The following is a 14,737-nucleotide window of genomic DNA, read 5'->3' as shown; positions in this document are numbered from 1 at the left end:
TAAAATGAATACAGAAACAGCTTCATGTTCTTCGCCTTGCTTTTCATAACTGTTTTGAGTTTAATGGGATTTCACTTAAAAAACAACCTCCTACAGGTCAGTGGAGCTTTCCTTCCCCATCCAAGCACACACCATACCCACCACCCCTCACTCTGCCGTTATCCAAATTTAAGTCAATAAGGAAAGCTTTTAGTCTCACACCTAGGTTATGCCTGGAGAACTGGCTTGTCACACACACACTTCGGTGCTAGGAGGCAATGTTGGTACAGAAGTACAGTATTTCTAGCTTGTTGTTCCAAGTATGTACAACACGCAGCCCTGCTGTATCAGGTAAACGTGCACAGGGGAAGATGAGGCCTGGGCTCATAGAAAGCAGTCAAATGGAAATCAAAAGGACTTTCTTTCAGGGTTCCCCTATCTTTATTTGTAGAGGTTATCCAATAATTTCTTTAATTACATCGCATACTTCTGAGTCCATTCCCGAGCTATTCTGTTGCACTTTTCTCTATCTGTTTTGTAGATCCGAGCAATCTCAGGCACTAAAGGATCATCTGGATTGGGATCACACAACAGAGAACAGATGGACAAAAGTACTCTTGAAATAGTGCCGGAGACCACTGTGACCGTAGAATATCAAGACAAATGCTGCCATTACTGTTAATATTTGGATGATAAAGTGTTGTTGTAAATGCAACCTTAGGTAGTTTGAAGGGGTAATCTGTTGGGAAATGAATTGTCAAGAAAAATACTCCACCCTGATAGGGACTGTCATTTGGCCTCATTATTGTAGCTTGCCAATGGAACATATCATCTCCAACGGGACCTGCTGAACACGGTACTGGGGGATCCCGCGCCAGGTCGTTCAATTCCTTGTGGATTCTCTTCAGAGCCATCGCGAGAGGCGGGTGGAGGCGGCCCCCCGGGCGGGAACAAGGGCAGGGGAGGGACGCGGAAGGGGTGAGGCGTGAGGCCGCCTCGGTGATCGCGGGTCGGCCGGAGAAGATGGGGAGTTCCGCAGCGCGGCTCCGGCGGGACGAACTTGGGGCCGTGGCCCACTCGGCTCCTGAGCCTGCCGCAGGGGTTGCCGCATCACCCGGCGGCGGCCCCTTTATGCGCTGGCGGCGGCCCCTTTATGCGCTGCCGCCGCCACCGCGGTAGCTGCTGCTTCCGTCTAGGCTCAGCGCCGCCTCCTCAGCCGCGGCGGATCCCTCCTCCAGGGAGCAAGAGCCGAGGCCTCGGGCTCGGCCGGCGTTTCTGGGTCGGACGGTCGAAGGGACTGCTTGCTGCAGGGTGACCGAGGGACGCGCGGGCGGGCGGCCTGGTTAGTTTTTAAGGCAGACTGTCACCTCCAACTTGACCGTTGGCTGATAGGGAATCTTAATCTAAGACCTCTCAGAAACTTCCCAGCAGCTGCTGACTAACGGCTACCACGCCAGACAGTAGAACAAGATAAACTTTCTCGAACCCGATCCGATTTCCTTTTACCTATTCACAGCCCTATTCACAGACTATAGCAACTGCTGTAAGTTTAATCGATTGTTGTACCTCTGTTGCCTAGGACAAGTTAAAAGGATTTGTATAACTAGGATATCTAATGGGGTGGCCTATGTTTCTAAAGAGAGTTCTTGACTGGTGATGTGAAAGGTTAGGGGGTGAAGTTGTAGGGAAACTGCTCTGTGCAGGTGTCCTTGCAAATATCCATATAGGCCACATGGACAAGGCTTCACCTCAGGAGATCTAAGTCTTGGTAAAATGCCCCATAATCCTCTCAGAACATGAGAGAATGGGAGGCTTGGGAGGAGCTGCTACAAGGCCATTTCTCACCTTCCTTTTTATCTTTCCTCGAGGCTGTTATGAGACAATTTCTTACTGCCTCCCAGGTTCTGGTAAGATATAAGGGCTTCTGCCTTGAAATTCCTCTCTCACCCACATTTAGGGTACAGCTGCATGCTATAAAGTTGCTTAGCAGGAAATACTCAAACTGCTTAGTATAAAACTGGTTCCTGGGACTTCCCTGGTGGTCCAGTGGCTAAGACTCCATGCTCCCAATGCAGGGGGCCCGGGTTTGATCCCTGGTCAGGGAACTAGATCCCACATGCCACAACTAAGAGTTCGCTTGTCGCAACTCAAAAGATCCCGTGGGCTGCAACTAAGACCCAGCGCGGCCAAATAAATAAATAAATGTTAATAAATAAATAAATAAAACTGGTTCCTCAGAACCAGAGCCCATTATCACCCATGTTGCCTTGTTATCTGACCCCTTTTGCTTTAGTGCTGTCTTGTGGGGCAAAGGACACAGGGAGCTGGCACCTTTGCGGATCTTGCTATTGCTATCTATGGAAATAATAAACTGTCTGACTACAAAGGACTAGTTATTTCTTTAGCAGCTGAATGTCTCTGCCTTTCATGAGGGCAAGGACAAATGCTCTGCACCCACCCTTGGCCCGTAAGTATGGATTTCTTTCTTCTCCCGACTCAGTTTAAATACTAGTTAAATTTGAGTATGTTAGAAAAGTGACCAGGACTAGTTTTTGGTTTTATTGTTACAAAAATTTTTGTGTTTGGAAGTAAGGCATGTTCATGATGCCTTTGTAACAGATGAATTCTAGGCTTGAACTGTTGAGCCTAGAACCACTGGTTCCTGTCTGGAGAGTAATCTGGGACCTCTTAGTGTTTTATTTTTCTGTTTTGGTGGTATGTGTGAAATTGTTGTTGTTGTTGTTGTTTTTTAATCTTTTTTTTGTTTGTTTGTTTTTAAATTCATTAATAAGTAAACAGATTTGGAGGGGAGGAGGACAGATTGAGTCCGTATTGTACTTCCTAGATCTAGTTTAGAAAACATACTCCCCACCTGGTACTCTTAAGAATTGCAAATACCTCATTTAATAACATACTTCTTTAAAAAATTTGCCTTTTCTCTTCCACCCATGAATAGGTCTGGTATTTGAAGAAACTCATGAAAGTGGGTGAACCTAACTTGCCCCTCTTCTCTAGGATGCAGTGAATGCATATGTGACTGTGACTTTTCAGGTAATTTGTCATATCCTTATTTCTTTGAAGTTAACTTCTAACTCCTTTTATTGATAATGAAGAAAAATATTGCACTTTTTGAAATACACCAATTGAATTGAGTGCATAATTTAAATAGTTTTTCCTTGTCAAAAAAAAGTAGATGTAGCAACCAATCTATGCTTCCCATGTATACTTATATTATCATTATCTCCAATTTATAGAGAAGGAAACTGAGGCTTACAGAAGCTCTGTGTGATCACATTTCCACAATTCACAGTGAGTAGAACTGGGACTTGAACTCAGATCTGTCTGACGTCAAGTCATTCCCTTAACCACTTTGCTCTACTACAGGAAATTACAAATGAACCTCAAAGGAACTCATCATTTGACAGGGCATTTGAGGGAGGCCCAAGTAAGACATAATTATGAGGCAGGGCCTCCATTTGATTTATGTTGGCAGTTATGACCTAGGGCAGGCTTATAGTAGGGGTTCAAAAACTATGTGTTGAAAATAAATGATAGGCATTAGTACCAGTATTCTGAGGAGCTGGTACATTCACCTCTGAGTGGACATGTCATAATGTAGAGGCAACAGGGAAACCCAGAACAGAAGCTCAGTAGAAGCAGGACACCAAGGTCAAATGGAGAAATCCTAGAAATAATCTCCTGCAGATGTGTTGACACAGGTTTTAAATCTCCCTGTGCAGATTTAAATGTCTTTCTTTCCTCTCTTTTAAAAGCATTTTTTAGGTCTGAGAACTTAAGGTCAGCCTACAGGCAGCCCATTCCAGTCAGCTTGAGTGCCCACCATTTCTCTCCCTCCAGCCTCTGCGTCTGTGTTGATGCTGTACTGAATGTCTGTTTCCTGCCTTTCAATCTCTTACAATTCTTCTATCCTACAATACACATACATAAAGTTTCTATTTCTTAAAACTGCAATAAATCACTTTCAAAAATAAAAATAGTAAAAGATACTACCTCTCCTGCCTGCTATCTTTAGAGGCAAACAGTCCAGAGTTCAATCCTAGATTTTGCTGCTTCCTAACTGGAAACTTGCCTTGGTTACGTATTCTCCTCAAGACTCAGTTACCTCTCCTGAAAAATGGGATTTTTTTTTTTTTAACGTCTAACAGGGTAAAAAGTGATATGAAATTAAATCATGCATGTCGGGACTTCCCTGGAGGTCAAGTGGTTAAGACTACGCACTTCCACTGCAGGGGGCATGGCACAAGCTCGATCCCTGGTCGGGGAACTAATATCCCACATGCCAGGGATGCTGCCAAAAAAATTTATGCATGTTAACCATCTAGCTCAGTACCTGCCATATAATTCGCCCTCAATATATGTCATTTTCATCCCTTTTCACTACTTATCCCAGAATGAGATAATCCTTTCCTTTACATCTGGTAAAACTTCACTTCATGGGCATGTCTCACTTTCTACCTGTACTGTGGTTTTTTCTTTTTTTTAACTTATTTTAAATTTATTTTTATTTTTGGCTGTGTTGGGTCTTCGTTGCTGCGTGTGGGCTTTCTCTAGTTGCGGCAAGCAGGGGTTACTCTTTGTTGCGGTACGCAGGCTTCTCATTGTGGTGGCTTCTCTTGTTGTGGAACACGGGCTCTAGACACGTGGGCTTCATTAGTTGCAGCACACGGGCTCAGTAGTTGTGGCTCACGGGATCTAGAGCGCAGGCTCAGTAGTTGCTCTGCGGCATGTGGGATCTTCCTGGACCAGGGCTTGAACCCGTGTCCCCTGCATTGGCAGGCAGATTCTTAACCACTGTGCCACCAGGGAAGCCCCTGTACTGTGGTATTTTTGTAATTGTCTTATTTTCCCTGTAAGACTACAGTGTCCTTAAGGGGAGAGGATTGCTTAGAATGCAAGATCCAGTCCCCGCTTCCCTACATCCAACTCCCTCAGGCCCCATTTACACAGAGTTCTTTGTACACAGTATGTTATTGTTAAAGACTTGTTAAAATATGATTAAAATAAAAGTAGAGAGGAAAGAAAAAATGAAGAGATAAAATAACAGACTGTTGCGTTAAAAAATTTATTGAAGTCATCAAAATGATTCAGAAGGATTTCCAGCTGATATTTACCTTTCATGTACGCTTCTCTCCCAAATTGTAGTACTAAAATATAGCATGTAACTTTTTTTCTTTAAAAAATAATAAATAGTGGGAATTCCCTGGTGGTCCAATGGTTAGGACTCTGCGCTTCCACTGCAGGGGGCATGGGTTCCATCCCTGGTCTGGGAACTAAGATCCCACAAGCCGTGGAGCGTGGCCAGAAAAACCCCAGAAGTAATAAATATTGTAAAAGTAGATCTAGCTGTTTGGGTTTTAGTGATTGGTATTTGTTCATTCCTTTTACTTGCCTCTTCTACTTTGACTATCTGGCAAAAAGGTTCCCAAATATCTCAACTACCAATATAACTGAACTGTCACTCACAAAAAGGAAATCAGAAGGAGGTATCAACTGGCTAAGCTCCAGGATTGTAGAAAAACCCTAATAATTAGTGACCCAAAAAATACTGTCTAAAATCTGCCATCTAGTGTGGACTTTGTAAAATTACATATTACTGGACACATTAATGCTGTGATTACTACTAGGGCTTCCCTCAGTGGACACTAGGTTTGAAAATTTTAATTATCAAACAAAATGATCAAAAGTAGCATTAAATTTGATTTCCCATTTAGTTTTAACCACAGATATATAGAGAGGTAGAGAGATAGATAAATGCTAAATAGATATAAATAGATTGATATGCAAAATAGAGCTTTTGCTCAGCATAGTAAGGTGGTATTTGAAACCTTTAAATATAAAAACTATCTAATAATGAATTTATATAATTAGTAATAAAAACAAAGAAACAAATTCCCCTTGTTTATCCTTATTATTGGTAAATGTCATTCCTGACAGGAGAGGGTGAGTAGGAAAGTATCATTTGTTGGGCACAATCTCTGTGCCAGGCTCTTAACCTACTTTTTAAAAAAAATATTTATTTATTTATATTTTTTGGCTGCATCAGGTCTTAGTTGCGGCATGTGGGCTTCTCTCTAGCTGCGTGGGTGGGCTTAGTTGCCCTGAGGCACGTGGGATCTTAGTTCCCCGACCAGGGATCGAACCTGTGTCCCCTGCATTGGAAGGCGGGTTCTTAACCACTGGACCGCCAGAGAAGTCCCTCTTAACCTACTTTAATCTAATTTAAATCTTACCTTTTGGTCTTTGAGTTAAAATATTACAAACCTCATTTTACGTATAAAAAAATTAAGACGTAAAAGGTGAAGAAGTTGGCTTTCTATCACAGCTGGTTAGTAAAAGCACCAGGATTTGTACCCATGTCTGGAAACTCCAAAGCTCATGCTCTTTCATCTCCATACTGCCTTTTATACTTTGTGAGATGCTGGAAATAGTGTACCAACTTACACTATGTAGCAATAATCCTCTCTTTCATTTCTCTCTTTTTTTTTTTGTTTTCAGTCTTGCTAGAGATTTATCAATGTCTTTTATCCTTTCAAAGAACCACCACCTTTTAGTTTCATTAATTTTCTGTATTGTTTTTTATTTTCAATTTTATCTCTGCTGTTATCATTTCTTCTGACTGCTTTGGGTTTATTTTGTTCTTTTCCTAGTTTCTTTAAGTTTCATAAGTCTTAGATTATTGATATGAAAGCTTTCTTCCTTTTTGATATAGGTATTTAATGCTATAAAATCGCCCCTAAACACCACTTTATCTACCAATTTTGTAATATATTTTCATTTTCATTCAGTTTAAAATATTTCCCAATTTCATTCAAATTTCATTTTCATTCAAATTAAAATCTTGTCTAATTCGAGATTTCCTCTTTGACCTATGAATTATTTAAAAGTATATTGTTTAATATCCCTCTGATATTATTTCCCTCACATCTGAACTTCCTTTAGCAACTTTTTAGAGCAATTTCTTTTTTTTTGCAAAAACTTCTCTTAGTTTCCTTTTATCTGAGCATGTCTTTATTTCATCTCTATTTCTGAAGCGTATTTTCCCTGGATATATGATTCTGAGCTGACATCTCTCTTTCTTTGGCACTTTAAAATGTTATCCTTCCTTCTGCCTCCACAGGCATTTGAATCTTTGTTTACCTATAAGCAATGCATTTTTTTTGGTAATAAATTTATTTATTTATTTATTTTTGGCTGCATTGGGTCTTTGTTGTCGGGTCTTCATTGCTGCGCGTGGGCTTTCTCTAGCTGCAGCGAGCGGGGTCTACTTTTCGTTGCAGTGCGCAGGCTTCTTATTGCGGTGGCTTCTCTTGTTGCAGAGCTTGGGCTCCAGGAGTGTGGGCTTCAGTAGTTGTGGCACGTGGGCTCAGTAGTTGTGGCTTGTGGGCTCTAGAGCGCAGGCTCAGTAGTTGTGGCACACGGGCTCTAGAGAGCATACTCAGTAGTTGCTGTGCATGGGCTTAGTTGCTCCGTGGCATATGGGATCTTCCTGGACCAGGGCTCGAACCCATGTCCCCTGCATTGGCAAGTGGTTTCTCAACCACTGCACCACCAGGGAAGTCCCAAGCAATGCATTGTTATTCTCTGGCTGTTTTGAAGATTTTCTTTGTCTTTAGTTTTCAGCAATTTGATTGTAATGGATTTTGATTCAAGTTCATTTGTGTTTTCCTGTTTAGGGTTTGCTGACCTTGAATCTCTAGGTTATTGTTTTTTGGCCAAATTTGGTAAATTTTTAGCCATTGTTTTTCATACACACACACACACACACACACACACAATAATGCACTCTTTCCTCTTCTTCTGAAACTCCAGTGACATGAATGTTAGCCCTTTTGGTATTGTTCACAGATACATGAGGTTCTGTTCATTTTCGGCAGGGAGGAGATCTTTTTTTTCCCTCTGTTGTTCAATTTAGATAATATCTATTCATCTATTCTCAAGTTCATTGACTCTTCTGTTACATTCTTCTCTAAGATTTTTTTTTAGTTATTGTATTTTCAGTTCTAAAACTTTTAAAAAACTTTTTGCCTAATTTACTTAAAGACGGTACTACTTTTTAGCATTTTAAAATTTTGTATTAGTATCTGCGTTTGAAATGCTAATGTCTCTTTCTCCCAAGGTTCTGCAGCCTTCTCCACTACACAGTTAGGCTGATGGGCAGTTGTTTGCCAGCCACAGCTGGTTTTAGCTATGAAGTATACACATGTACTTAAGTGAAATATCAAATCTAGTAAAGAATCCATCCCAAGTTACCTCTACCTTCTTTAAATTTTCAGCTCTTCTGAGATGTCTACCTAGATATGTATCTTCTCAAAGTTTAAATCTCCCTTCTAATATGTTTAAATATATGTATCTCATAAGGGCAGTTTAAACTTTGGGGAAAAATGTTTCACTTTTACTTCGGATTTCATTATATATTTTCAGAAGCCTTAACTTTCACCCTTTTGATAACTTACAATTCTTCTTTCTTCGCTTGCTTGTTTTTGTTTTTTGTTTGTTTGGGTTTTTTTTTAGTTTTTATCTTTTTCTCCAGTTCAATTATTTTTATTTGAATGTTTGGGCTGTTGCTCTCTGGGAAATGACTGCTCCCCAAGAGAACCCAATAAAAAGAGTTTCTAAAAGTGTCCTCTTCACCTTTTTCTTTCTTTCGTTTTTTCATTGAGCTATAATTGACATATAACATTGTGTAAGTTTAAGGTGTAGATTTGATTACTTACATTCTGCAATATGATTACCACTATAGCATTAGCTAACACCTCCATTATGCCACATGATTATCATTTCTTTTTTGTGGTGAGGACATCTAAGATCTAGTCTCTTAGCAACTTTCAAGTATATAATACAGTATTGTTATATTAACTATAATCACAATGCTGTGTATTCGATCCCCAGAACTTAGACGTCTTCTAACTGCAAGCTTATATCCTTTGACCAACATCTCCCCAATTCACTCACCCTCTTCCTAATTCCCACACCCTAAAACTTCTATTTGGTTTCTCATTATATCTGCTACTTCTTTGCTAAGAGTTTCTGTCTTTCCATTCATTTCAAGAGTGTTTGCCCTTGTTGGAGGTTTTCAATAATAGCTGCTTTTTTTTTTTTTTTTTTTGGCTGCACCTCACAGCTTGTGGGATCTTACTTCCCCAACCAGGGGTTGAACCCGGGCCCCAGCAGTGAAAGCACTGAGTCCTAACTGCTGGACTGCCAGGGAATTCCAATAATAGCTGCTTTAGATTTTTTTTTTCTTTTTTGGCTGTGTTGGGTCTTTGTTGACGCATGCGGGCTTTCTCTAGTTGCAGCAAGCGGGGGCTACTCTTCATTGCGTTGTGCAGGCTTCTCATTGTAGTGGCTTCTCTTGTTGCGGAGCGTGGGCTCTAGGTGCGTGGGCTTCAGTAGTTGTGGCACATGGGCTCAAGAGTTGTGGCTCTTGGGCTCTAGAGCACAGGCTCAGTAGTTGTGGCACACAGGCTTAGTTGCTTCGCAGCATGGGGGATCTTCCTGGACCAGGGCTCGAACCCCTGTCCCCTGCATTGGCAGGCGGATTCTTAACCACTGCGCCACTAGGGTAGTCCTAGATTCTTTATCTGATAATTTTAACATCTGTGTGATCTCAGTTTTGGCATCTGTTCATTGTCTTTTCCCACGTACATTGAGATTTTCATAGCTCATCATATGTCAAGTACTTTTAGATTGTATCCTAGACATTTTGAATATAATGTTGCGAGACTCTGTGTCTTGTTTAAATCCTATGGAGTATTTTGATTTTTTTGCTTTAGTAGGAAATTAACCCAGTTTAGTCCAGACCACAGGTTCCATCTAGCCTTCTGTGGGTTGTGGTTTCTATGTTGGTTCCATTTTTAAAGTTTTTGCACTCTATTTGGATCTGTCCTGTATGTGGCCAGTGTGAAGCATGGGGAAAGGACTGTTACTTTAGTTGTCAAATATTTTAGTATGCTACTTAGGATCAGATCCATGCATGTGCAGCTCAGGGGTGAGCTCAGGAGTTCATAAACAGCTTTTTGAGGTCACTTTTCCAAAATCCTCTTCTGTAACCTCATCAGTACTGTTCAGTTGCTTAGGCTCCCTTTGTGGTCCTCTCACCAGAAAGCTGGGGCTTTATTTACCTTACTCTGCTGCACACTTTCCCTGACCCATCCAAAATCAATTGCTAGGAAGACAGAGAGAAGGAGAGAAAAAAAGCAAAGGTTGTTTTCCCCATTCTTTTGAGACCACAGATCATCCAGTTGGAGAGTGAGTTTCCCTTAGAGTTTTAGGTACCTGTTGCCACCACCACTGGTCACTATCAGGAGAATACTTTCCCTCTTCACCAGCCTGAACTAGAGGACTTCTAGAGCTATCTTTGTCCACATAGATATGTACTTCCTGGTTTGGAGCTGTGCTGTGACTAGGTTGGGGGATGCAAAAGGGGGAAGGAAGTGGTAAACTCAACTCCAGTTCTCTGGTACTGTGATTTCTGGTCTTCCCCAATTTACCTGCTTTTGTTTACTTTTCATAGTCCTTAGACTGTTCCCTGCATTCTGTCTAGGTTTTTTAGCTGGATGAGTGGAAGAGACAGAGCAAAGTGTGCTTACTCTTTTTTACCTTCAACTTGAACTCACGGTGTCTTTTTCTTTTTTTTTTTGCTGTGTTGGGTCTCTGTTGCTGCATGCGGGCTTTCTCTCGTTGCGGTGAGGCTACTCTTCCTTGCAGAGCACGGGCTCTAGGCATGTGGGCTTCGGTAGTTGTGGCACGCAGGTTTAGTAGTTGCAGCACGTGGGCTCAGCAGTTGCGGAACGTGGGCCCTAGAGCGCAGGCTTAGCAGTTGTGGCGCATCTTAGTTGCTCCTCAGCATGTGGGATCTTCCCAGGCCAGGGACTGAACCCGTGTCCCCTGCATTGGCAGGTACATTCTCAACCACTGCACCTCCAGGGAAGCCCTCCACAGTGTCTGTTTTTTTCTTTTTTTTTGCAGTAGGCGGGCCTCTCACTGCTGTGGCCTCTCCCGCTGCGGAGCACAGGCTCTGGACGCGCAGGCTCAGCGGCCATGGCTCACGGGCCCAGCCGCTCCGTGGCACGTGGGATCCTCCCAGACCGGGGCACGAACCCGCATCCCCTGCATCGGCAGGCGGACTCCCAACCACTGCACCACCAGGGAAGCCCCACGGTGTCTTTTTTATACAAAGAAATTTTATGCAAATTTGTTGAACATCTATTAGTACATGAAATAACAGTAATGTTAATATTTTCCCCCTAAACCCAAGGCTATATCTTTAGTTGTGTGAAGCATGAAACTACCATACAAACTCCCATATTACAGGGTATCATGGAGATTTAATTTTTGTCTAATTACCAAAGTAATATGTGTGGAATTCAAAGAGTTTGAAGAATGTAGAAAAGCACAAATTTAATTTGAAACATAAATCTCTGTAATCCCAACACATAAAAAGAACCATTGTAGGGGCTTCCCTGGTGGCGCAGTGGTTGAGAGTCCGTCTGCCAATGCAGGGGACACGGGTTCGTGCCCCGGTCCGGGAAGATCCCACATGCCGCAGAGCGGCTGGGCCCGTGAGCCATGGCCGCTGAGCCTGCGTGTCCGGAGCCTGTGCTCCGCAACGGGAGAGGCCACAACAGTGAGAGGCCCACGTACCGCAAAAAAAAAAAAAAAGAACCATTGTTAAAATTTGTATAGTTTCTAAGATTTTGTTCATTGTAAATATGTACACGTTTTAAATGTTTTAAATAAAGGTAAAAACATATTATATATTATTTTGGTTTTTTTCTTTAACATAAGAATATATACTGTTATTTTTTCCTTTAACATAGTTATTTTTTTCTTTAACATAGTAATATATTGGCCAGTGTTTTCTATGACAATAAATACTATACACTACAGCAAGCTTTTTTAAAAACAAATTTTATTTATTTATTTATTTATTTCTGGCTGCTTTGTTTCTTTGTTGCTATGCGCGGGGTTTCTCTAGTTGCAGCGAGCGGGGGCTACTCTTTGTTGCAGTGCATGGACTTCTCATTGCGGTGACTTCGCTTGTTTCGGAGCTCGGGCTCTAGGCACGTGGGCTTCAGTAGTTGTGGCACATGGGCTCAGTAGTTGTGCCTTGTGGGCTCTAGAGCGCAGGCTCAGTAGTTATGGTGCATGGGCTTAGTTGCTCTATGGCATGCGGGATCTTCCCAGACCAGGGCTCGAACCTGTGTCCCCTGCACTGGCAGGCGGATTCTTAACTACTGTGCCACCAGGGAAGCCCAACAGCAAGCTTTTTAACAGCAGCATTGAATCCTATAATTTATTTAGTCAGAACAGCACTATGAGGATTTAATATTTCAAAATTTTAGCTATCAAAATAATGGTAGGATAAGGTCTCATACACATAAATGACTCTCACCTCCAATTGATTCCTTGCAAAAAATGCCTGAAGTAGACTTGCTGGCTTAAAGCCAATGCACATTTTTAAGGATTTTGATACATCTATTCAAATTTCCTTCTAGAAAAGATGTTGGAATGTGAATTGATACCTATTTCTTTTTTAAAAAAATACATTTATTTATGTATTTATTTTTGGCTGAGTGGGGTCTTTGTTGCTGTGCACGGGCTTTCTCTAGCTGCAGCGAGCGGGGGCTACTCTTCATTGTGGGGCGCGGGCTTCTCATTGCGGTGGCTTGTCATGTTGCAGAGCACGGGCTCTAGGTGTGCAGGCTTCAGTAGTTGTGGCTCGCAGGCTCTAGAGCTCAGGCTCAGTAGTTGTGGTGCACGGGCTTAGTTGCTCTGCGGCATGTGGGATCTTCCCGGACCAGGGCTCGAACCTGTGTCCCCTGCATTGGCAGGCGGATTCTTAACCACTGCGCCACCAGGGAAGCCCCCTATTTCTTATTAGGTAGTTTTTTTTCCTGTTTTTATATTGAATTAATTTTAAATTTACAGGAAATTTACAAGACTAGAACAAAGAATTCCTATATACCCTTTACTTAGATTTACTATTTTTGACATTTTGCCATATTTGCGTCCTCTCTCTCTCCACACACACATGCATGCATACGCATGCACACATTAATTATTTATACTTTTTGAAACATATGAGGCTGGGTTGCATACATCATGTCTCCTTTCCCCTGAAAACTTTAGTTTGTATTTCCTAAGAAAAAGAATACTCTTTTACATACCTACAGTGCAGCTATCAAATTTAGGAAATTTAACATCACTAAAATACTTCAATATGAAAATAACAAGGGATCAAGAGGACTAAACAATACATGTGCTAGATAATTAATCCTCTTAAGTACAGCTAATGAAATTAGGTCGACAGAAATGGTTTTTGTCAGCACTGGGAGCTCCTGCCTTCTCAGTGGCATCACCGAGGCACTTCATATAGGCAAAGCCATACCTACCTTGTACGCAACTATCAGCAGCATCTCTGACAACTCAGGGCATGAGGCAGGCACTCAATGAATATCCATTTACTGAGTTAATGAGCAACAAGGATTACCCAGAGTTTGCACCTTTAGTCTCATGATTATTTTATTTTGTTCTTTTGTTTGCTGTTGTTAAATAACAGGAAGTTAGAACAAGGGAAAATACAAAATTTTCTGCCTTCTATATGGAACCTGTAGCTAATCTTTGTTAACCTGAATAGTGGAAGTGGAAGTAGCTAAGAGAGTCTCCAAGTCTGACCAAAAATGGGGCTTCACCAGACAACATTATGTCACCTCTAAGGGGTAGGGTGGGGCGGAGTGGGGAGACGGGCTGACTTCTGCAGTCTCATTACAGACAGTCTTTGGAAAAACTTATTTCCAAACCTAGGAGAACTCAGGATCTAGTTCACATGTGACCTCCTTAAAAGAGTAGCAAGAGGTGAGAATGGAGAATCTTTGGCAAAAGATCTGGCAAACATGAAGGGGAGCATGTTAGTCTCTTCTTCTATACCTGTGGTGTTTCTTTAACAAGAATTAGCTCATAGGACATTGATAAATAAGCCTATGCCAGTATAACAGTGGAAATTATGGGTTCAAGTGGAATTTTCCTCTGCACATTAATGTTTGGGAGCAATTTAAGGAAAAAAAGCAAAACAAAACAAAAAGTTACAATGCAGGAAGACCTTAGGAAAAAGATGAAAATACTACAGAAACCCCCTGTTCAGAGAAAAAAAATGTCTGGGTTAGTGATTGCAAAAACCTGGCTACACTTTCGCACGTTAAACTATTTTGGGAAGCTGTGTGTGCAGATGAAAAAGTGTAAAGATATTTATCTGGGTGTTACTAAAATTTGATCAAGAATGCTATACCCCAGATAAGATTTTAATTTTTAAAGAAATATTTACTTATTTATTTATTTTGGTTGCGCCGGGTCTTAGTTGCTGCAAGCAGGATCTAGTCCCCCGACCAGGGATCAAACCCGAACCCCCTGCATTGGGAGCGCAGAGTCTTACCCACTGGACCACCAGGGAAGTCCCAAGATTTTAATTTTTGAGGAAATTAGTCTCTAAGGCCCTCAAGAACCTATCTTGTCTAAGAAGGAAGCAGAAGTCCCTAGCGTCTAACGCGGCCAGAGGTCCCCTAAGGTTGGCAGCCAAACACTCCGGAGGAATTTTAACTGTGCCAGCAGTGGGATTGCTAGTGCTCTGGATAGGCTGCAAGTGGTCTACCCCATTCCTAATTAGCCCAAAAGTCCGCAACTGCACAGAACTTGAGGTTTTTTAGGACCGCGTATCTGGAGTTACTGCAGAAACGCCTGT

The 14,737-nt window shown here is 41.8% G+C and overlaps 1 protein-coding gene and 1 pseudogene across 2 annotated transcripts in view; one reads left to right on the top strand and one right to left on the bottom strand.

The window, feature by feature from the left end:
• Positions 1–453: 453 nt before the first annotated feature.
• Positions 454–893, bottom strand: LOC307054159 (ubiquitin-conjugating enzyme E2 D2-like; annotated as a pseudogene). Its single transcript has one exon. The product of its transcript is annotated as a ubiquitin-conjugating enzyme E2 D2-like (transcript).
• Positions 894–2,946: 2,053 nt separating this feature from the next.
• KDM4C (lysine demethylase 4C) overlaps positions 2,947–14,737 on the top strand; it is a 424,529-nt gene continuing 412,738 nt past the window's right edge. The window contains exons 1-2 of the mRNA XM_079705780.1: positions 2,947–3,030; positions 3,234–3,288. The gene's annotated coding sequence lies outside the window, so the exon portion shown is untranslated. The remainder of the gene's footprint in view (positions 3,031–3,233; positions 3,289–14,737) is intronic.

Source organism: Hyperoodon ampullatus (genome assembly GCF_949752795.1).
Source record: "Hyperoodon ampullatus genome assembly, chromosome: 6".
In the NCBI taxonomy this organism is placed as follows: domain Eukaryota; kingdom Metazoa; phylum Chordata; class Mammalia; order Artiodactyla; family Ziphiidae; genus Hyperoodon; species Hyperoodon ampullatus.
Note: the sequence above shows the minus strand (reverse complement) of the source record. Positions and strands in the feature narration are given on the sequence as shown.